The sequence below is a fragment of the Balaenoptera physalus genome, assembly GCF_965194825.1.
Source record: "Balaenoptera physalus genome assembly, chromosome: 3".
In the NCBI taxonomy this organism is placed as follows: domain Eukaryota; kingdom Metazoa; phylum Chordata; class Mammalia; order Artiodactyla; family Balaenopteridae; genus Balaenoptera; species Balaenoptera physalus.
In genome coordinates, this window is record NC_138890.1 from 73,554,677 (window position 1) to 73,578,570 (window position 23,894).

General features: G+C 34.0%; 1 long non-coding RNA gene across 1 annotated transcript in view; it reads left to right on the top strand.

Moving 5' to 3' along the window:
* Positions 1-19,190, top strand: part of LOC309658891 — a 275,005-nt gene extending 255,815 nt beyond the window's left edge. The window contains exon 2 of the long non-coding RNA XR_014262445.1: positions 8,270-19,190. This is a non-coding gene — a long non-coding RNA (uncharacterized lncRNA). The remainder of the gene's footprint in view (positions 1-8,269) is intronic.
* The last annotated feature ends 4,704 nt before the right edge of the window (positions 19,191-23,894 follow it).

A 23,894-nucleotide genomic window follows, 5' to 3' on the forward strand; every position in this document is an offset into this window, starting at 1 on the left:
AGTAATATTCAATTGTATATATACATCACATCTTCTTAAGCCAATCATCTGTTGATGGGCACTTGGATTATTTCCATGTCTTGGCTATTGTAAATAGTGCTGCTATGCACATTGAGGGTGCATGTATCTTTTCAAAGTAGAGTTTTCATTTTTTCTGGATATATACCCAGGAGTGAGATTGCTGGATCATATGGTAGCTCTATTTTTAGTTTTTTAAGGAACTTCCATATAACTTTCCATAGTGGCTACACCAATTTACATTCCCACCCAGTGTAGGAGGGTTCCCTTTTCTCCACACCCTCTCCAGCTCTTATTATTTGTAGACCTTTTAATGATAGCCGTTCTTACAGGTGTGAGGTGATACCTCATTGTGGTTTGGATTTGCATTTCTCTAATAAATAACAATGAGAAGCATCTTTTCATGTGCCTGTTGGCCATCTGTATGTCTTCTTTGTAGACATGTCTATTTATGTCTTCTACCCATTTTTTGATTGGGTTGTTTGTTTTGTCAGTATTGAGTTATATGACCTTCTGTATATTTTGGATATTAACTCCTTGTTGATTGCATCATTTGTAAATATTTTCTCCCATTCTGTGGGTTGTCTTTTCATTTTGTTGATGGTTTCCTTTGATGTGCAAAAGCTTTTAATTTTGATTAGGTCCCATTTGTTTACTTTTGCTTTTATATCTATTACCTTGGGAGAGTGATCTAAGAAAATATTGGTACAATTTATGTCAAATGGTATTTTGCTTATGTTCTCTTCTAGGAGTTTTATGGTGTCATGTATTAAATTTAGGTCTTTAAACCATTTTGAGTTTATTTTTTTACATGGTGTGAAGGAGTGTTCTAATTTCATTGATTTACATGTAGCTGTCCAACTCCACTTGTTGAAGAGACTGTCTTTTCTCCGTCATATATTCTTACCACCTTTGTCATAAATCAATTGACCATAAGTGTGTGTGCATTTATTTCTGGGCTCTCTATTCTGTTCCGTTGATCTCTGTTTTTAATGCCAATCCATGCCCTTTGGATTACTGTAGCTTTGTAGTATAGGTTGAAGTCTGGAAAGGTTATACCTCCAGTTTTGTTCTTTTTCCTCAAGATTTTTTTTGGCAATTCTGGATCATTTGTGGTTCCATATGAATTTTAGGATTATTTGTTCTAGTTTTGTGACAAATGTTTTGGGTATTTTGATAGAGATTGCATTAAATCTGCAGATTGCTTTGTGTAGTATGGCCTTTTTAAGAATATTAATTCTTCCAATCCAAGAGCATGGGATATCTTTCCATTTCTTTGATCACCTTCTGTTCCTTTATCAATGTTTTATAGTTTTCAGCTTAACTCTTTGGTTAAGTTTATTCCTAGGTTTTTTTTTTTTTTTTTTTGGATGTGATTTTAAACAGGATTGTCTTTTTACTTTCTCTTTTTGATAGTTCATTATTAGTATAAAGAAATGCAACAGGTTTTTGTATATTAATCTCATATCCTTCCACCTTGCTGAATTCATTTATTAGTTCTAGTAGTTTTTGTGTGGAGGCTTTAGTGTTTTCTATTTAGAGTATTATGTTATCTGCAAATAGTGACAGTTTTACCTCTTTCCTTCCAAGTAGGATACCTTTGTTTCTTTTACTTGTTTGAGTGCTGTGGCTAAGACTTTAGTATTATGTTGAAAAGAAGTAGTGAGAGTGAGCATCCTTGTCTTGTTTCTGAGTTTAGTGGGAAGGTTTTCAGCTTTTCACCACTGAGTATTATGTTTTCTTTGGGTTTGTAATAAATGGCCTTTATTATGTTGAGATATGTTCCCTCTATATTCACTTTGGTGAGAGATTTATCATGACTGGATCTTGAATTTTATCAAATGTTTTTTCTGTGCCTTTTGTTAATGAGATGTATCACACTGATTGATTTGCATATGTTGAACCATCCTTACGACCCTGGAATGACTCCAACTTGGTCATGGTGTATGATTCTTTTTATGTATTGTTGGATTCAGTTTGCTTATATTTTGTTGAGGATTTTTGCATCTTTATGCATCAAAGATACTGGCCTGTAATTTTCTTTCTTTCTTTCTTTTTTTGTAGTGTTTTTGTCTTGGTTTTGGTATCAAGGTGATGGTGGCCTCATAGAATGAATTTGGGAGTATTCCCTCCTCTTCAGGCTCTTGGAATAGTTTGAGAAGAAATAGGTATAATTTCTTCTTTGTATGTTTGGTAGAATTCCCCAGTAAAGCCATCCAGTCCTAGACTTTTGTTAGCAGGTCATTTTTTAAAATTACAGGTTCTATTTCACTTGTAGTGATCATTCTATTCAAATTATCTGTTTCTTCTTGACTCTGTCTGGGCAGGCTGTATGTTTCTAGAAACTTGTCCATTTCTTCTGGTTGTCCAATTTGTTGGCACATAGCTGTTCTTAGTATTTTCCTGTGGTTGTTATTTGTCTTCTTTCATTTCTTATTTTGTTTATTTGGGTCTTCTCTCTTTTCTTCTTGTTGAGCCTGGCTGGTGGTTTGCCAATTTTGTTTATATTTTCAAGAAACCAGATCTTGGTTTTACTGATTTTTTTCCACTGTTTTTTTTCATCTCTATTTTATTTATTTCTTCTCTGATCTTTATTATTTCCTTCCTTCTGCTGAAAACTTAAACCTAAATAAGGAAAACAGATATCCAAGTACAAGAAGCACAGAGGGTCCCAAACAAGATGAACTCAAAACAGACCACATCAAGACATATCATAATTAAAATAACAAAAGTTAAACATAAAGAGAGGATTCTAAAGGCAGCAAGAGAAAAACAAAGAATTATTTACAATGGAATCTCCATTAGGCTGTTAGCTGATTTCTTTACAGAGACTTTGCAGGCTAGAAGCGTGTGGCATGATATATTAAAAGTCCTGAAAGGGAAAAATCTGCAACCTAGGTTACTCTACCCAGCAAGATCATCATTTAGAATAGAAGGAAAGATAAAGAATTTCTCAGACAAGCAAAAACTGGAAGAATTCAGAAGTACTAAACTTACCCTAAAAGAAACACTGAAAGGTTTTATCTAAATAGAAAGGAAGAAAGAATATGTAGGAAAGAAAAAAAATCACAACAGGAAAGACATATACAGTAAGGACTGAAGATCACTTAAATAAGCCAGTACGTAAATTAAGAAACAATCAAAAAGATGTAATAGCGATTATAACTACAATAAACAGTAAAAGGATAAGCGTGAAGACATCATGAGGACATCAAAATCACAAAATGTGGGGGAGAGAAGTATTAAAATGTAGATATTTTAGAATGTGTTTGAACTTGAATGACTATCAGTTTAAAGTCATTTAGGTATCAGCATAGTTGTGGGTCAACATACTTGAACTTCATTGTAACCACAAATCAAAAACAGACAGTAGATTCACAAAGACCAAAAAGAAAGGAACTCAAGCATACTACAGAAGAATATCATCAAACCACAAAAGGAAAAACAAAAAGAAGAAATAAACAAAGAAGAACTACAAAAACAACTGGAAAACAAGGATTAAAATGGCAATAAGTACACACCTATTATTAAAGTAATAATTATTTAAATGTCATTGGACTAAATGCTCTGATCAAAAGACATAGAGTGACAGATTTGATTTTAAAAAAAGAACCTATAGTATGCTGCCTACATGAGACACACTTGAGGATGAAAGATATGCAGGGACTAGAAGTCAGGAGATGGAAAAAGATATTTCATGCAAAATGGTAACAAGAAGGCAGAGGTAGCAATAGTCATATCAGATGAAATAGACTTTAAAAAAAGGCCATAAAGAAAGACAAATAGGTATTATGATAAAAGAGTCAGTACAAGAAGAGGCTATTACACTCACTAACATATATACACCCAGTATAGGAGCACCTAAATATATAAAGTATATATTAACAGACATAAAGGGAGAAGTTGACAATAATGCAGTAATAGTAGGAGACTTTAACACCCCACTGACATTAATGGACAGACCATCCAGACAGAAAATCAATAAGGTAACAGAGGTCTTAAGTGATACAATAGACCAGTTAGACTTTCTATCTACTGGACACTAAACCCCCAAAATCCCAGAATATACATTATTTTCAAGCATGTATGGAAAGTTCTCTAGGATAGACCACATACTAGGTCACAAAATAAGCCTCAACAAATTTAAAAGGATAGAAATTATTTCAAGCATCTTTTCTGACTACAACAGTATAAAACCAGAAATCAACTGCAGAAAGAAAAGCAGGAAAAGAACAAACACATGGAGACTAAACAACATGCTACTAAAAACCAATGGGTCAATGATGAAATCAAAGAAGAAATCAGAAAATACCTTGAGACAAACAAAAATGAAAACACAACTTTGCAAAATCAATGGGATGCACCAAAAGCAATTCTAAGAAGGAAGTTCACAGCCATACAGGCCTTCCTTGAGAAACAAGAAAAATCTCAAATAAACCACCTAACCTAACACCTAAAAGAATTAGAAAAAGGAATAATATCCACTGTACTTTTTTTTTAAATTTATTTATTTATGGCTGTGCTGGGTCTTCGTTTCTGTGTGAGGGCTTTCTCTAGTTGTGGCAAGTGGGGGCCACTCTTCATCGCGGTGCGCGGGCCTCTCACTATTGCGGCCTCTCGTTGCAGAGCACAGGCTCCAGACGTGCAGGCTCAGTAATTGTGGCTCACGGGCCCAGTTGCTCCGCGGCATGTGGGATCTTCCCAGACCAGGGCTCGTACCCGTGTCCCCTGCATTGGCAGGCAGATTCTCAACCACTGCACCACCAGGGAAGCCCTCCACTGTACTTTTGACTTTGTTTTCAGTGATGTTCATTTTTATGTGATGTTTTTAATGTGACTTTCAGAACCATTATATTTTTATTGTTCACTTGAATTTCTTTTCTAAGATCTATAAGCGCAATTTTCAATCCTTTCTCCCTTTTAGAGTCCTTCATATGAATACTTGTGACTCTTTTCCCATTTTTAAAATTTAAGGTAATTATGCTACCCGTGATTTCTTTCTATTTTTTTTTTTTTTGACAGTACCTGTGTTTCTTTGAATAATTCATTTTATGATATCTCTTCTTTATCAGTTTCTTTAAGCACATTTTAATCTTATTTTAAAAGCACACTTTATTTAAGGTGTGGTTTATTATATTAGAGCTTTTATGGTTACTTGAGAGACACATCTGGATGGCCCTGGGGTCCTTCCCCCTTTTAAGAGCTGATCTGACAGCTGGTTCAGTGGACTGGACTGGGCTGCAGAGACCCAAGGTCTTTAGCTCTGGTCAGCATTCCTGGTATGCAATCTGTTTCCAGGGCTTTTCATTTGCACATCTTGAGCTTTGAAATGCATACTCCCTAGCTTTGTCCCAGAGCCCAGAGATCACTTGATATATTTCTTGTTGCTTAGTTTAGAGATCAACAAACACTATAACCGAAAGACTAAATCCAGCTGGCTGTTTTTGAATGGAATATGAGCTAAGAATAGTTTTTACATTTTTATGAAGTTGAAAAAAATCCAAAAAAGAATAATAATTCATGAAGCATGAAAGTTATATGAAATTCAAATTTTACTGTCCCTAAATAAAGCTTTATTAAAAAACAGTCCAGCTCATTTATTCATGTACTGTCTATGCTGCTTTCATAGTGCCACAGTGGAGTAGAGTAGCTGCAACAGAGAACATATGGCCCACAGAAGCTATTTCTGCATAAAATACATGCTATTTGGCCCTTTACAGAAAAAGTTTGTCTACTCCTAATTTAGAGAAACTAGGTGTTCCCAGATCCAATGCTAAGCTTACCCATAAATATGTAGCATGGTGTTAGGTGCATGCTCACTCATGGACTACTCAGTTGTATGTGCAACATGTTAACCTAGCCAGACCCTCCCTCCTATAACTTTGACTTTGATGCATAAAGACATCTATGTCCATCCCAGGTTAGAGAAAAATGAAAGTATGGGGGTATGGTGTCTATACTCACTGTACTAGTTCTCTGCTTATAAAATTTCCATAAATAAATTCTTTGTTATATTGGGACTGTATGATGGTAGTGATTGATGTATGCATGATATTATTGATCTTTGAATGTTAATTGCTGCTAGTAGAAAGTCATGTTGGGTCAAACTGGGCATGTGGTGGCTGGAAGACCTAGAAGAATCTGAAGAAATTCACAGCCTCTATTTTGTTTTGATGTTTTTTGTACACACTTTTTTTTCCTTTTGGTCTTTCATCTCTTCCTTCCCCACCATTCTGAGATATCAAACTACATCTTCACTGGGACATTTTTTTCATGTTTCTAGACAACCCTAGAACTCATAATTAATCAGGATCATTTGGTATGCCATCTTAACTATGGGAAAATCTGTATATAGTCCCTGATCCCTCGTTTTGATTATCATTTAACAGTATTTGGCAAGTGATCTTAAAAAAATTGTTCTTTGAGTCATGACAGTTTTCTTGCTGCCCATGTGATGGAATGTTTTCTTCTATCATTCGTTGTTTTTTCTTGATGGTGAGATTTGAAGAAGCAGAGGGAAGGAAAATTTTCTTCTGCCATTTTAACTAGAAATTCCAGGCTGTTTTATACCCTTACAATTTCTCAGAATCCTGTGTAATTGATCTTGCTCTATGCCCCTGAATTTAATTTGTCCTGAATTAAACTATTAAGAATTTTAGCTGTGCAAGAAAAATCACTAAGACTTATTTAAACTTTGTAATTTGACATTCCTAGGACTATCCTTTCAATTGGATATACTAGGCTTATACTAATAAGAGTGGTCACTTAAGTCCTTTGTAAATATTAATATAACACCCACTATTTCTTCCACTAGAAAAAAATAATGTTGACTCCCAAAGAAATTTGAGTGATAATTATAAAATACTTCCCTCAGTTCCCCAACATCAGCTACCAAGAGTGGTTTCATTTATTCTTTAAACCAATTAACTTATTCATTCTATTTTTTGTAGGCTGCAGTACTTTTAGGACATATTGTATATACCTCCCAGAATACTCCTTAGAAATTGCATGTGTGAAATTTTCATGTGAAATATTTCTGATTGAATTTGATTGTGAATTCCAGTTAGACAAGTGTATCAGGCTTTTCTTTTCTTTCTTTCTTCTTATTTTTAAAATGATATTTTTTTATAAAATGTTTTAGGGGATAGTTAGCCAAGACCAAAGGAATAAAATGCCTCGGAATGTCAATTGCTTATGGGATAACAATATGGATAACATACAAAGAGAGTTTTTGAAAGGAAAACTGCCTTAACAACAATGAACCACAAGATATGAAGCAGTGTAGACCCAAGATCTAGTAGCGTATTTGGCAGTGAAAACAAATACGATCTTTAGAGATTTATTTTCTCTTGAGTACAGGGAAAAGTCAAAATATTTACAGAAGGATGTGATCCATGCTTGAAATTTATAAAAAATTGTTTTACTTTTGTTTAGAATTCCTTGATGTCTAATAAATAACGTTTTCTAAGAAAAGATAATATTTAAATTTTAACTATGATGAATCAAAACTTTTGATTAGCTCTTTTTTAAATTCCTCCATTTCCTAAGTTGAGTAGAATTTGTGGGAATAAAGAAGAAATTATTCAAAGATGGCACAGCACAAATTGGGAAAAGCCTCTCATGATTAAGACAATAGAAAAAGAAAAAAACAAACATGTTTATTGGATTTTTTCCCCAATACTTTAATGAGTGAGGATGTTGACAGCAATTGCTTTCTTCCCTGCCCTAGTAGTAGAGAATCATTAAACTGAGATAAAAAATAATGCACACTGCAAAGATTTACAAAAATTCCACATTTCTACTGATCTTAATTCATAGCTAAGTGTTAGAATACTTTTACAATGCCAGTTCTCTTTATATAGTTTGTCTTTTGTTATTTATAGCATTATAACTTACAGTCCATTATTAACAGCTACAGTAAACAAGTTCTTTAATAGGATTTCTTTTTTCCTTATTTAAAGCTCAGATTTTTAGTATTTATATATAGCTAAAGAAATTTTGTGTTGACTCTTTCCTATAATGATTTAATTAAAAATCAGTTTCCCTCATAATATGGGGTTATGGTTGTTGGGATATATTGCTTAAATGAATATCCTACATCACATATTTGTTCAATAAATAATATAATATGACATAAATACTAGGATATTTCTCAACCTAGAGGTTTTATTATCTTCCTTTTTATTGCCTTCTTCTATGTCATGAACTTACATATCATTATGAATACCCATAGAAGATGTTTTCTATTTAGGAATCAGTCTCTATACGGGAAAGAAAATGCGAAAGTGGAAATGGACAAGAGCTATTGCATCATGAAATGGTAACATGTAAGTACTATTAATAAACTATTATATCCCCATTGTCAGAAGGAATATTGAAACAGTTGTGTTGTTAATTATATAGAACTATATATAACTGAAAGGAAAAAATTGAGAAGAAAATGGTATCTGAATACTTCCAAGTTCCAATAAATACTGTAATCCTGTTTATGCAAAAGTATGCTATTCTGAGTCCCCAAACTTCCTTTCCCTCACAGATATTCATGTGAGGCACTTGAAAATGTGCTTTTGATTCTAATTAGTAGCAATAAATAGAAAAATATTTCTTTGGATTTATCAACGAAATATTAAACTCCTGCAGCGAACCTCTTTCATTGCCAGGTATGATGAATTACCATTCTACAGACCAAAGCTCCTTCTTAGAGTAAATGTACAAGTTAAATAAAACATAAAAATCTTCTGTTTGAAGCCTTTAGAGAAATTCCAAGGCAATAAGGTATTAGAGAGCCAGGTTTCTAGATGGAAGTGAATTAGAGAGTGGGAAGTTGACATTGTGCAAGCCACTTTTCTCATAGTGGCATCTGCTGTTACTTGGCTGAGAATATGGAAATAGGTCACAGATAAGAATCAGAGCAGCTAACAATGCTTCTGGCAATTTTCCAAGGCTAGAGAGACAAAAATTGGAATCTAAAGCCCAGGACTTCCAAGATAGTTAGGACTTAAGGAACTAAGATCCAGAGTGAAGGAGATGTGCAGAACTGAGACTTATACTTATGGTTTCCCTCAAAATGCATTTCCAAATATATAAACTTCAAGGGAAAAATGCTAAGAAGGTAAGCAGAGAACTTTTGAAAAGCAGAATCAAGTTTTCAACTGTGTCACTATGCTGAAGAGCAAAAATTGAGGATTAGAATCTTCCAAAGAAGATAGACCCCAGTAAACAATCAGTTGAAACCCTGGAAGAGTTATACAGCAGAAGAGGGTGTGAACCAAGGATAGACAGGGTCTTTATGAAAAATATAATCTAGTCTGGTACCAGCACATTCTCTGGTTTGATTGAGGTAAACTGTCTTCACTTTCTGTCTATTACAAATTAAGGTGAAGTATCTCTAGAGGAAGATGTTACCAAGATTCTCAGCAATTTTTTCATACACAGTGTCTCATATTCAATTCAAACTTACCAGGCATGCAAAAAATACATCAAGAGGAAAAATGGAACGTGTGATAGAAAAAGATATACAGGTGATTCTTTGCTGGCTAGCATAACCTTGATATCTAAATCTTACAAGATGTTACCTGAAAACAAGATTAGAGAGCATCCAAGTTTCAGAAATCCTAAACAAAATATCTTATGACAAAGTTGGCCAGTTTAATAATGTAAGGTTTATTTAAGCATCAAAATCTCATTGATCTTATTTATCACATAAAATGATGCATAAAAAAAATTTGATGACACTCACTATCCAGTCAAGATAGAAACTCATAGAAAACTTGAAATGAAAGGAAACATCTTTAATTTGATTTTTTTAAATTTACAGTAAACATCACACTTTACTGTGAAAAAGTGAAAGTGTTCCCCATAAGACCAGGAACAAGACAAGAATGCCTGATAGCTTAATTTCTCTTCAACATTTTAGTGGAAGTTTTAGCCAGTGCAATAAGACATGAATAAAGGAGACAAAAGAAAGAAGGAAGGAAGGAAGGAAAGAAAGAAAGAAAGAGAGAGGGAGGGAAGGAAGGAAGGAAAGATATCATTATTCATAGATGACATTACCTGCTTGGGGACAATTCCACACAATGGCAGAGCAACATGAAATTCAAGCCTAGCCTAAAAAAAAAAAAAAAAAAGGTCTTAATGAGTCACCATTTAGGAAATCTCAGAAAACACATGTTAACTATAAAAATCAAAACAGTAACAAATGGAAATACTAGAACCTAAAAGTATAATAATAAATAAAAACATCCATAATGTGGTCTTAATAGCAGAGTGTAGATGACAATGTTAGTGAACTTGAGGGCAAATAAATAGATCTCTAATCTGAAGAACATAAAGATAAAGTTTTTTAAATTAACAAAGAGTCAGGAATCTGGATAAAGTGATGTAAAATGTGTGAAGTTTGGGTCACAGAAATATGACAATAAGAACTGGCCAAAATATTTGAAGTAATAATGGCTAAAAAATTATCAAATTTGATTTAAACAATTACTTACGGATCCAAGAAGTTCAGTATATCTAAGCAGGATAAGTACAAAGAAAATCACGCCTAAGTGCATTATAATCAAACTACTGAAAATAAGAATTAAAGAGAAAATCTGGAAAGTTACCAGAAAAGGTAAAGGCACATTAGATGTAGGGGAACAATTTACATCATTGTTCCCCTACATTTAACTGACATCTCACCATAAAAAAATCAAGGCCAGAATGCAAATCCTTCAAGAACATGGTAGAAATAAAGTCATTTTCAGATAAATGGAAGCTGAGAGTTTATCTCTAGCAGATCTGCACTGTGAGAAACAAAAAGAATATTTTTTACATTGAAGGAAAATGATATCAAGTGGGAACACTCATATCTAACAGGAAAGATTGAGGAACACTAAAGAAATAAAAAGGTAAATAGGTGGAAAAGTTAAAAACTTTATTTTTTCTTCCTGCAATTTACTTAAAACACAATTAATGGATTAAAGGAAAAATAATATGTTGTAAAGTAGAGTTTGTGAGGTAAGTAGAAGCAAATGACATGACAACAATAGCATAGAGGGCAACAGGGATCATGAATAAAATTATGCCATTTTAATGTAATTGTGTTTGTGAAATGTCAGGTGAGAAATGTGAAGTATGGAGTATGAAGTATCAGATGTAATGTGTAAAGTGGCAAAAGTGTGAAATGGTGAAATATTGACCAAGGTACACATTGATAAATTAAGAATGCATAGTTTAGCTTAAGAGCAACCATTACAAAAATAATAAGAGGTAAAGAAGTCAATAGAGAAAATAAAATAAAACTTTAAAAATTGATTTACTCAAAAGAAAGAATGAAAGAAGCAATAAAGGAACAAAGAAAAATCATAAGGTACAATTAAAAATACATAGTAAGATGTGGGACTGAATCCTAATCATATAAAAATTACATTAAATTTAATGAAACTAACTAAACACTCTACATAATAGTGTCAGAAGTACTTTTTAAAAAAGGACCCAATTATATATTTCCTATAAGAGATGCCCTTTAAACATAATACACAAGTAAGTTGAAACTAAAAGATTGGAAAACCATATAACTTGCCAACAGAAAGCATAAGAATGTAGCTCTATCAATATCAAACAAAGTAGACTTCCAGATTAGGAGTACTGCAAGAGAGAAAGAGGAAAACTTTATAATGATAAAAAGGACAACTCATCAGGTGGATATAACACTCCTTAAAATCTATGCACCTAACAAGAAAACTTCAAAATTCATGAAGAAAAATTGACAGAACTAAGGGGAGAAATAGACAAATTCACAAACATGTCTGTCTCAGTAATAATAGGTTAAGTAGATTAAAAAAACTAAAAAGAGCACAGAAAATCTGAACACACTATTAACCAACTTAATTGAATGAAATTTCCTCAGCCTGATAAAAGGTATATACAAAATATTCTACAGTTAACATCATTCTTAAGTATTAAATACTGAATGCTTTTTCTTATATTTGAGAAAAGGGAAAGGATATTTATTCTTGCCACTTCTATTCAAAATTGTACTCGAGGTCCTAAACAGTGCCATAAAGGGAAAAAAAGGTAAAAAAATTTTGAAAGGAAGAAATGAAGCTTTCTCCGTCCCCAAATGATATGATTGTGTTCAGATAAAATCCTAAGGAAACAACCAAAAAAAAATTCCTACTAGAATTAAAAAGTAAATTTAATAAAAAATCACAGAACAAATGCCAGTGTGGAAAAAATTAATTGTATTTATATGAATTAACAACAAATAATTATGATGAAGTTATGACTTAAAATTTAAAAAGCAATATTGTTTCTAGTGGCACCAAAAATCCAAAATATTTTGAAATAAATTTAACAAAAATGTTCAGAGCTTTTATACTGAAAGCTAAAAACATTTCTAAGAGAATTTAATAAGACAAATAAATGGAGATATACTTTGTTCAAGGAGTGGTTGAAAGAGTCAATATTAAGTTGTTCATTCTCCCACAGTTAATCTATAGATTCAACACAGTCTCAATCAAAATGACAGTAGGCATTTTTGTAGACTTTGACAAACTTATTTTAAAATTTATTTGGAAAAGCAAAGGGCATAGAATAGCCAAAATTTTATGAAAGATGGAAACAAAGGTAAAGGTATTACACTACCTAATTTGAAGACTTAAATAAAGCTAATATAATCTAGATAAGTGGTATTAGTGGATAGGTAGGTATACAGTATCAGTGGAATAGGATGGAGTCCAGAAATAAATCCACAAATATATGATCAATTAATTTTTAACAAAGCACCAATGTATGTTAATGAGGAAATGTATTCTTTTCCATAACTGATGCAGGACAATCTGGATAGCCATGTGAAAAAAGTAGAACTTCCACCCTTATCTCACACCATACACAAATATTAATTTGAAATGGGTCATGAACCTAAAAATAAAGGTAAAAATGTAAAACTTCTTGAAGAAAACAGGAGAATATCTTCATACATTGGAGTTAGCAAAGACTTTTTTTAGATAAGAAAAACAAAGAACCAAGCATAAAAGAAGATACAAATTGGACTTCCTCAAAATTAAAGTTCTCTGTTTCTTTAAAAGTTTCTAAAGAAAATGAAGAAGCAGTCCACAAACTGAGAGGATATATTTACTCTGTGCATGCATATGTCAGACAAGGACTTCTATACAGACTATTTTAAGATCTCTTACAACTCAATAATATAAAGGCAAAAGATCCAATAAAAAGTGGACCAAAGACTTGAAAGGATACCTCACAAAAGGAGATGTACAAATCACCAATGAATACATTTTTTAAATGATCACTATTATTATTTATGGGGAAATGCAAATTAAAACCACAATGAAATACCAACTTGCTCAATGGCTGGAATGACTAACATTAAAGGACTGATGGTATCAAGTGCAGGAAAGGATGTGAAATTCTTGGGACTCATATATTGTTGGCAGGTGTCTAAATGGTATAATCACTTTGGAAAAAACACTAGAATCTTATTACAAAATTAAATGTACACTTGTCACATGATACACTTAGTGAAGATGACCACGCAGTGACTTGGGTATGAACAGCAGCTTTATTGAGTATGAACTTGGCAGCTTTATTCTTAGCACACTAAAACTGGAAACAACTTAGATGCTCATCACAAGGTGAATGATAAACAAATTAGGGCATAAATCTATATAATGGGATAATACTCAGCAATAAAAATAAATGAATTACTGATACAAATAAAAACATAGATCGACTAAAAAATATTTTTTTAATAAAAGAAACTGACACAAAACAGTACGTACTGTATGATTGCATTCATACGAAGTCCAACATCAAGTGACACTACTGACAGAAATCAGGTAGTATTTGCTTGGGACTGGTGGTGAGGAGATTGGCTGAAAGGGGGCACAAGTGAACTTTCTGGGAGTGATGGAAATATTCTCTATTTTGATTGAGATGGCAATTTTATACTTGTATAAATTTATCCAATGATATAATTTTAAATGGATGCTATTTATTGCATCTAAATTATACCTCATTAAGACTGAAAATTAAATGAAAAAAATGACAGTAATCTAGCAGACACACACATATTAGCTAAAGTTTTGAAAGTGATGTTATCTAGTGTTGGTGAACGTGTGGAACAATTTGAAGTATTTTACATTGGTGTTAATATGTTGGTAAAATCACTCTGGAAAAGAATTTGATGGCATCTACTTTAGACAACCTTTTGTATACCTTAAGACCCAGTGATTTCATTCTGGAGTGAACACCTGAAAGAAATGTACACAGATGTTTATAGCAACACTCTTTGTAAAAGCCCATTGTTGTGTGAACAATCCGAATGATCACATACAGATAAATATATTACAACTGAATGTTACACAACACTGAAAACAAATAAACCACTATTACACATACAATAGAAGAATCTCAAAAATTAATGTTGAGTGGAAGAAGACGAACACAAATGAGAATATACTAGATGATGCCCTTATGTAAATCTAATGCATTAGAAGTCAGGATAGTGGTTTACTTGGTGGGGATCATGGTAGCGACATGTATGGATTTGTGCTGATAATATTGTCATTTTGGGTGTTGGTTACCTGGTATGCCAAGGTTATAAAAATTAGCTGAGCTTTACACTTATACTTATGTACTTACCTCTTTATACTTCCATACAAAGTTTATTTAAAAAGTGAAACAACTAGATTAAAAATAAAATGTTCAATCAATCACCTAACTCTTTCCTATATAATTCTGCAAATTCTATGATGTCTAAGAGAGAGTCAGAAGCCCAAGGACCCTCAGGAAGTCATAGCTTTCATGGTGTTCCTTTTTGTACCCAGTGCTACTTCATCTTCTGGGGGAAAAAATTAAAACAAAGAAACCTGCACAAACTGACTTTATCCCAAAGGTGGTAACAATTTTTTTTGAGGGACAGAACAAAAAATGATGTGACTATCTTAAACAATTATCAATAGTGTGCAAAAAGGCAGAGAAAAGCAATGATATATTTGAATGGTATTAAATGTACTTCCAAAGGAGCAAATAATGATAGCCAACATGATTTCAACTTTGTGTCTTAGAAAATGACATCAAAGTACTTGGTAGTATTACCTGTAACATCATGAAAAGTTAGGAGCAAGCTCGATAAAAACACTGAGACCTCTGTTTAGTCCTTGAAGCACAGAATTATTCTATCACACGCACACAATACACACAAATGTAAATAACACATGGGTTCCTTAGGGTCAAAAAAATACAGTAACAATTTTTAAACAGGCAGAATAATACCAACATCCTATTTCATTCACTGAGTTGTTGAAAGGATTTTCTGATATAACAACTAAAAATATTAATAATTCCATCTACATGTTCATTATTATCATTAAATTTAGCCTCCACAGTAGCCAAAATCCAGCATAACTCAAATGCTAACTTTGATGTAAATATTATGCTTTTCAATAAAGCTTTATGATACTAGTAATTAAAAATATGTGCAGCTAACATCTACTTTATGGACTTGATAGTAATGAAAAATCAGATGTTGCTGTTTGTTTATTAAGCTGATACTTGCAGAAACACCCCTTGAGTCACTCAAAAGACCAACTTCAAAGGTTTATAGACTTACTTTATACCCACCACACCTCCAAAGGTATCTGATGCAGCTACAAACTTTAGTAAGTTATAAATTAGGAAAATCTTTAGACCAGCATTTTACAGAATATATTCTGCATAATATTAGCTCCATGGAAGGTTAAAAATGTAGCAAAGGGGAAAAAATAAGTTATGTAGCTAAATAAATTGAAAACTGATTAGTAGGTTTAATTAGCAACATTGATTTCTTCACCATAGATGGGTCTTCAGGAAGAAACGTACATTGTGAATCCACAATGGGGGCATGATATGTGTCTAAGAAAATTTCTCCATTTCTCTTTTATTCACATATTCCATGTGTGGGTTTTTCCCCAACACCAAGCAGCTCTCTTCAACGCCAGCTGGGTGTCCTGCAATTCAATTAAGCTCTGACACTAACTGGAGTTAGTGTAGTCCCCATAGATTAAGGTCTTCATCCCACAACACTGCTCCCCATTACAGACACCAATCGCAAGTAAGAGGTCCCCAGGTTATCCACAAGTTCTGTCCAACTTGGCCACAAATTGGAAGTTCCTATAACCTCACACCTTGGATATTCTTGCTAGAAAGTCTCACTCAACTCAGAGAAACACTTACATTTGCCAATTTATATAATAAAGAATACAGATGAACAGCTGGATGAAGATACAGAAGGTGAGGTCTAGAAGGGTACCAAGTACAGGAGCTTCTATCTTCATGGAGTTGGGGTGGGCCACCCTCCCGGCACATGGATGGGATGTGTTCAACTCCCCTAACTCCTTACTTTTGGGATTTTATGGAGGTGTCATCATATAGGCATGATCAATTATTATCTCCATTTCCAGCTCCTCTGTGGAGAATAGGGGATGGGGCTAAAAGTTTCAAGCTTCTAATCATGTCTTGGTGTTTCTGGTGACCAGTCCACATCCACCAAGAATCAACTCATTAGAACACAAGACGTTCCTATCACCTAGGAAATTCCAAGGATTTTAAGATATCAGTGTCATATGCTCTTATCATTCAGGAAATTACAAAAGTTTTAGAATCTCTGTGTTGGCAACCGAGGTCAAAGACTAAATATTAGAACAAAAAATTCTCTTAGCCCCCTATTCGTGAGGGTTTTAGGAGCTCTGTGTCAGGAACAGGGGGCAGAGACCAATATAGATATAATTCTTATGATTTCACAACATGTTTTGTTTCTCAAATACATTTGACCACTGTAAACAGCTTCCTTTATGACACTTCACTTAGGAATATGTTCTGCTATATGCTTTTTGGGAATATGTTCTGCTATATGTTACTTTAAACCACTTCTAATTTTATATTCTGCTACTCCGGGATTCCTCCTGATGACTGATAAGGACTACAGGCAAAACTAGGGCTGGACTAGCAGAGCTGTTTCAGGGGACCTACAGTTGTGTAGTGGTATGACAGAGGAGGAAAAAATGTAACATTTGGAACTTTCTGCCCTTGTTGTACACAACTTTTCTCTTCCAGTACCTCTGCCACCACCGTACAGTTCTTCGGCAAGATCCCAGTGCCCGGAACATGAAGTTCCACCTTTTTTTTTTTTTTTTTAATAATAGTTCTTATATTTATTTATTTATCTATTTTTGGCTGCATCGGGTCTTAGTCGTGGCACGCGGGCTCTCCAGTTGAGGCACGCAAGCTCAGTAGTTGTGGCGTGCCGTCCCAGCTATCCCGCGGCATGCGGGATCTTAGTTCCCTGACCAGGGGCTGAACCCGCATTCCCTGCACTGTAAGGTGGACTCTTTACCACTGGACCATCAGGGCAGTCCCTCAACCTTCTATCATTAGTCTCTGGTAGGCTTGCATTTTAATCCTTAGCCTTACTGTCTTCTTTTTCTCAAGGCATTGTGGCTGTCTGATTTAGTGGGTGTCAGAGGACAAACATATCTGGAAGAGGCCATGGTATGTAAATGATAGCAAAAGTACTAGCAAAGAGCATTAAAGCAATTACCTTGGATATGAAATTAGAAGTGTTAAGGCACTTTGAGGTCAGTGGAAATCTCCGTTATATTTCAAAGTCTTTGGGGCTTACTATTGCTCTGTGGGAGTACTGTGATAATAAAAGCAAAATATAAGCCTAAGAACCTTTAAATGCTATTAATTAGATTCACCATAAAAGAATTTTGAAATTTGAATTGTTGTTCTCTCAACTATGATTTAATTGCATTAAGATGACAAAATTTTGTTTTACAATGATGGTTCAAGACAGTGAATAGAAACTCAGGCTCTAAATATAGAAAACTGTTTTATACTAAACTGTCAGAAAAGTATGACATACTGTTTGAAGGTATGGCTATACCATAATGATTATGATTACATGAGCTATACATACACAATCTTATACACAGACAAGAACATTTCTTTTGGCATGTGAAAGGATACCTGAAATTGGGTTGTTAGGAAATATTTTCATGTGATTAAATATGTAAAGGGAAAGTGATATTTTTAACACCATTTATTATACCTATAGACATCTATAAACATTTATTACAAAAGCAAGAGATAGAAATTATAACTCCTCTGTGATTACCTTATAAAACTTAAAAAGAATATTTCCAGTGTTGGCTTCTGTTCAGAAAAATTTTGATTGCTTAAAAATTATCACAACTTTAAAAATGCTCTGTGACTTATGCTTTGGTAATCATTGGTGCTATACTTGTCAGCTTTAGTTAGAAATAATAGAGGGAACTAAGGTATTATGTTAGAGAATTAGCATAAAGGCAGCCACTAGAATGATACAAACCCTCCTAAATATCAAAAGAAATACTCAATTGCTGAAAGAAAGAAGGAAGGAGAATGAAAGGAGGGAGGGAGGGAGGGAAGGAAGAAAGGAAGGAAGTGAGGGAGGAAAGAAGGAAGGAAAGAAGGCAGGCAGGCAGGCAGAAAAATCAAGGGAAACAGACCACATAATGAGAAATTAGGTGTTTGTGTGTATCTGTGTGTGAGGGGAAGAGTGATTATATGACAGTAAGGCTGCATATGTGTGTGTACACATGTGTATAGAAAATAACCTCATAATGACATCAATGTTCTATAAGTTAATCTATAAATTTAACATTATCTCAAAAAAGATCAATAGATCTTTTTATTTAAATGTCTATATTGCAAAATATCTATCAAGAATATCCAGTAAAACTGTGATAAAAGAGAGCAATACCCATGTAGAGGGAGAGTAAAGTTTACCCCCCTAATAGTAAACATTATAAAACCATTATAGTCAAAACAGATTGGAATTGGCTCATTAATAGACAAGCAGAAAGTCTAGAAAAAGACTTATTTGTTTACGAAAATTTAGTATACAATAAAAGGTTGCATATTCAGTCAGCCGAAGGAAGATGGACTTTTAAATGAGAGATTTTGAGACACTTCATAGCCATCTGGAAAGAGATAAGAATGACTGTGTTCGTCATGCCTTGTACCATATTAACTTAGGAAGGGATAAAGAACTAAATATTGAAAATGAAATCACAAAAACTAGAGGAACACATGAGTGAAAATACTTATAGTCTGGAAGTGAGGGAAACTTTTCTTTCTAGAACACAAAATCTAGAGGCAAAAGGAAGGAAGTATAGAACATTTGACTACATAAATACTATTTTTAAAAATAGTCTTTTGTGTGGCAAAAATAAATAAGCAAAGTAAAAGGTAAATTATACTTGAAAATATTTTCAACATGTATGAGGAGCAAAGGACTAATGTCTCAATAAACAAAGCACTCCTATAAATTGTTAAGAGGAAAGCCAAGAAACCGGTTTAGAAAAAAGGGCAAATGTTATGAATAGATGGTTCATAGGAGAATAAGTAAAAATAGCTGTTAAGCATATGGAAATGTTCTCAACCTAACTCATAATAAGAAAAAATAAAACTTTATCTTAATACCGTTTCTCATCTATCACATTAGCAGATATCTAAGAATTTGACAATATATACTCTGCAGACAAGATGGCAGAATGACACACATTCTCATGAATTTCTGGTCAGGATGCGAAATTTTGCAACTCCTCTAGGAATTTGGCAATATCTAGAAAAATTGCTTACTTCTTTATTCTTCAATCCAGAAATTCTACTTATATGACTACATCTTAAAAATGCACCAGGAAAATTACCAAGGAACTTATACACATGGTTATTATTTGCAGCATTATTTGCCATAGTAAAGGAAAGATCAGGACTAACCCCAGGGTACCCCAGGGTACCATTTGAATAAGCCAGGGTATGTCCTTACAGTGGAATACTGTGTAACCATAAAGGCAAGTGAGGAAAGTCTCTGTATAATTGCTGTCCAGAACATATTGTTAAGTGAGGAGAGCAAGAGACAGAAAGGAGGAAGAATACAAATATGCATATGTATGTATGTACCTATTGTCCTATCATCACAGTGAATGTGATAACCAGACATTATTGTCTTCCTCACATGATATGCTATCAAGAACAGAGAGCTCCCTATGAAATATTCTCATCCAATATGAACCTGAGTTCAATAAAGTCTTTAGTGCTAATGTTCAGTGCATATGAAATAGCAGGAATACAGACCTATGAAACTATTGACTGAGTGTCTTGAATAAATGATATCAACACAATTAATAAGAAGAGAAAGTACTGTTATAGATTACCCCAGGGAAGATACTTGAGCCTGTGATATCCCCCTCCTCTTCTGTATCTTCCACTAAGGGGGCAACTCCTGATCAGAACGCTTCTCCTCCCTTCCTACCAGACTCTGGATTTTCTTTACAGCCTTGGTTGTAGAAGAACTGTTCTGCTAGTCCCCAGGTCAATTTCAGCCAGAATCGCTCTATTTGGAGTTGCAGTTTTGATGTGTTAGTGGGGGGAGGTGAGCCCAGTGTCCTCCTATTTTGCCATCTTGATCTCTCGTAAAGAATTAACAGAATTTTAATATTGAACTTTTCTTAACTGTCTTAGATAATGTAAAGTAAGCTATAGGTATATAAGAAAATGTCTCTAAGTTTAGAGATGCATGCTAAAGAATGAAGGAGTGAAATGACATGATGACTGAGAAGTGCATTAAAATACTTCACCCCAAAATAAAAAAGAACTAATTAAAACAAGTAGAACAAAAACAAATGAACAAACAAATAACATAGTATTATTCATTGTTTAGAATGCAAGTATGGAGAAATAGAACCTTGCAATGTTTTCCTAATCCTTGATTAATCAGACTTCATAAGGAAAGGTTTTAAAATGCAGTCTGTTGAGAGACAATTTTCCCACCCACAGGAAGCTTTCAGGGGATACAGAGCTAGAGAATTATGACTGGAGATGATTCTCTTGCTTTGCTGGGATTTAATGAACAGAAGTGTTCAATTTTCCTGTGCATCAGTTAGGATTCTCTGGAGAAACAAAAGCAATAGGAGATATATATATATATATATATATAGTATGTATGTGAGCTTCACATATGTGAGGAGATTTACTGTAAGGAATTGACTCACACAATTATGAAGGCTGAGAAGTCCTACAATCTGCCCTCCACAAGCTGGAGGAGCAGAAAAGCCAGTAAACCAGGAAAGCTGGTGATATAATTCAGTCCTAGTCCAGAGGCTTGAGAACCAGGGGAACCAATGGTCTAAGTCCCAGCCCAAGTCTAAAAGCATAAGAATTGAGCGGACCAATGGTGTAAGTGCCAATCTGAGTTTGAAGGCCCAAGAACCAGGAGGTTTGATATCCAAGGGCAGGAGAAGATATATGTCCTAGCTCAGAGGACAAATTCGCCTTTCCTCAGCCTTTGTTTTATTGGGGTCCTTAATGGATTGGATGATGCCACCTACATTGGTGAGGGAGATCTTCTTTATCCAATCTACTGACTCAAATGCTACTGTCTTCTGAGATAACCCTTACAGAGACACTCAAAAATAATTCTTTACCAGTTATCTGGGCATCCCTTAGCCCAGTCAGGTTGACATATAAAATTAACAATCACAGCCTATATGAACTTTCACTCACAATGGCTGCAAACAGTGTTGGCATCTGGAGACACTGAAAAAGATTTCCATTTCCCACCCAACTTATTACCTCTCTGACTAAGATGTTTTCATTTGAAAGAAGTGTTTCATGTAAAAAGAAACTGTAAGAGGTAAAATTAGGGGACTGAAGATAAAGGAAATCTGTCAGATAATAAACACTAAAAGACTAATTAACTTAAATTCAAGTTAATAACTCCATTAAATCTTGGCCTTCATTACTGCATTCTTTTTACTGTGAATATGTGATAAGCTCTATTGTGTAAAATTACCAAAAAAAGAGTAGAGACCAGGTCAATTTTAGTAATTGCTATAAATTGGCATATCCATTTGTTGTTGCAAAAAATGTGCCAGTCAAATAAATAACTTTGTTTTCTAGATGGTTTTGTTTACTTAGCTTTAATATGGGCATAGCCATAATAATATGAAGGTGATTATGTATGCATTCACTGCCTTGGCTATGTGTTCCTGCAATCATCCTGGAAAAATGAAGAAAGAGTTTAATAGGCTTTGAGATTCTGGTCTTCTGGGATTTGGAGTAGTGCAGAGAGAGAAAAAGGGACTAATATGTATGGAACGCATGCTATAAATATTGGGGACAAATTTGAGTATCCTGGGAGGAAGTGTTTATTTTTTATACCTTTTTCAGTAGCTCAGCAAGGGGCTGGCTTAGCCTTTTGGGTGAAAGAATGATAACAACCTTTGAAATATAGGTATGTGGCCTTCTAAAAAGGGATACTTTCTCAGCCAGGAAATACCACTGTTGGGCAGTGATATAGGTATCCCTTGCTCTATACTTCCCTCCTATCCCTCTACATGTATGTCATGTATCAGGGCAGGGTGTCTCTCTTTGAGCCTTTTATGTGGCGAGGCCAGTCATTATATGCCCACAGAAACAATACTTTATTTAGGATAAGCACTCAGGGAAAAAAATGTGTGCTTTGCCACCTCTCTACATACATTTTTCCTAACAAATATGATTATACCTTACACCCTGTGACACTTTGTAGAATTTGTGTCCATGCCCTATTTGCCTCACAAAAATGTTAGTCTCTTTTACATATATTATTTTTATATCTAGTCTAAGGTGAATTTTGATATCCTCATTTTACAAACAAGGAAACATATATGAAATTCATCTATCATTAAGGGAAAGAAAAAACTGTCAACAAACTAGAAATAGAAGGGAATTTTCTAAACCTTATTAAAGGAATCTATGAAGACTTAGAGCTAACATCATACTTGATGGTGAAAGACTGAAAGCATTTCTCTTAAAAATGGAAATGAAGCAAGGATATCTGCTTTCACCAGTTTTTAGTTAACATTTTACAAGAGAACCTAACCAGTGCTATAAGACAAGAAGACGAAATAGAAGTCATACAGACTGGGAAACAAGAAGTAAAACTGTATTTGAGGATGATGTGATTGTCTATGTAGGAAATCCTAAGGAATCTTTAAAAAATCTACTGGAACTAAAAGATGAGTTTAGCAGTATCTCAGAGTTTAAGTTCAATATTCAAAAGCCAATTATATCTCCACCCTGCTACTATAGTAGGCAGAATAATGACTCCCCTCCCAAAGATGTCCACACCCTAATCCTTGGAATTTGTGAATATGTTACAAAAGCAACTTTGCAGATATGGTGGAAGATTATCCTGGATTATCCAGTGGGCCCACTCTAAATCCTTAAAAGTGGAGAATCTCTGGTCAGAGAGATGTGAGAAAGAAGAAAGGTCAAAGAGATGTAACATTATTGGCTTTGATGATGAGGGAAGGGGAGAGAAGGACGGAATGTAAGCAGCTTCTAAAAGCTAAAAAAGGCAAGAAAATGGATTCTTACCTAGAGCCTCCAGAAAAGAATGCAGCCCTACTGACACCTTGATTTTAGCCCCATGAGACATGTGTTGGACTTCTGAAATATAATACAATAAGTGTTGTTTTAAGTCACCAATATTGTGGTAGTACGTTACATCGGCAATTGAAAACTAATATCAGTAGCAATGGAAAATAAAATTAATGAACAATGTAGTTTATAATAACATCAAAATATTAAATATCAGGGAATAAATTTAACAACATGTATCTAATACCTGTAATGGACAGCTACAAAATATTGCTGAGAGAAATTAGAGAAGACCTAAATGAATGGAGATACCATGTTCATGGATCAGAAGACTCAACTGAAAACTGAAATTTTAAAAGCAGTAAGTACTTCCAGTGGCTGTAACCAAAAAAAATGTATATATATATATATATATATATATATATATA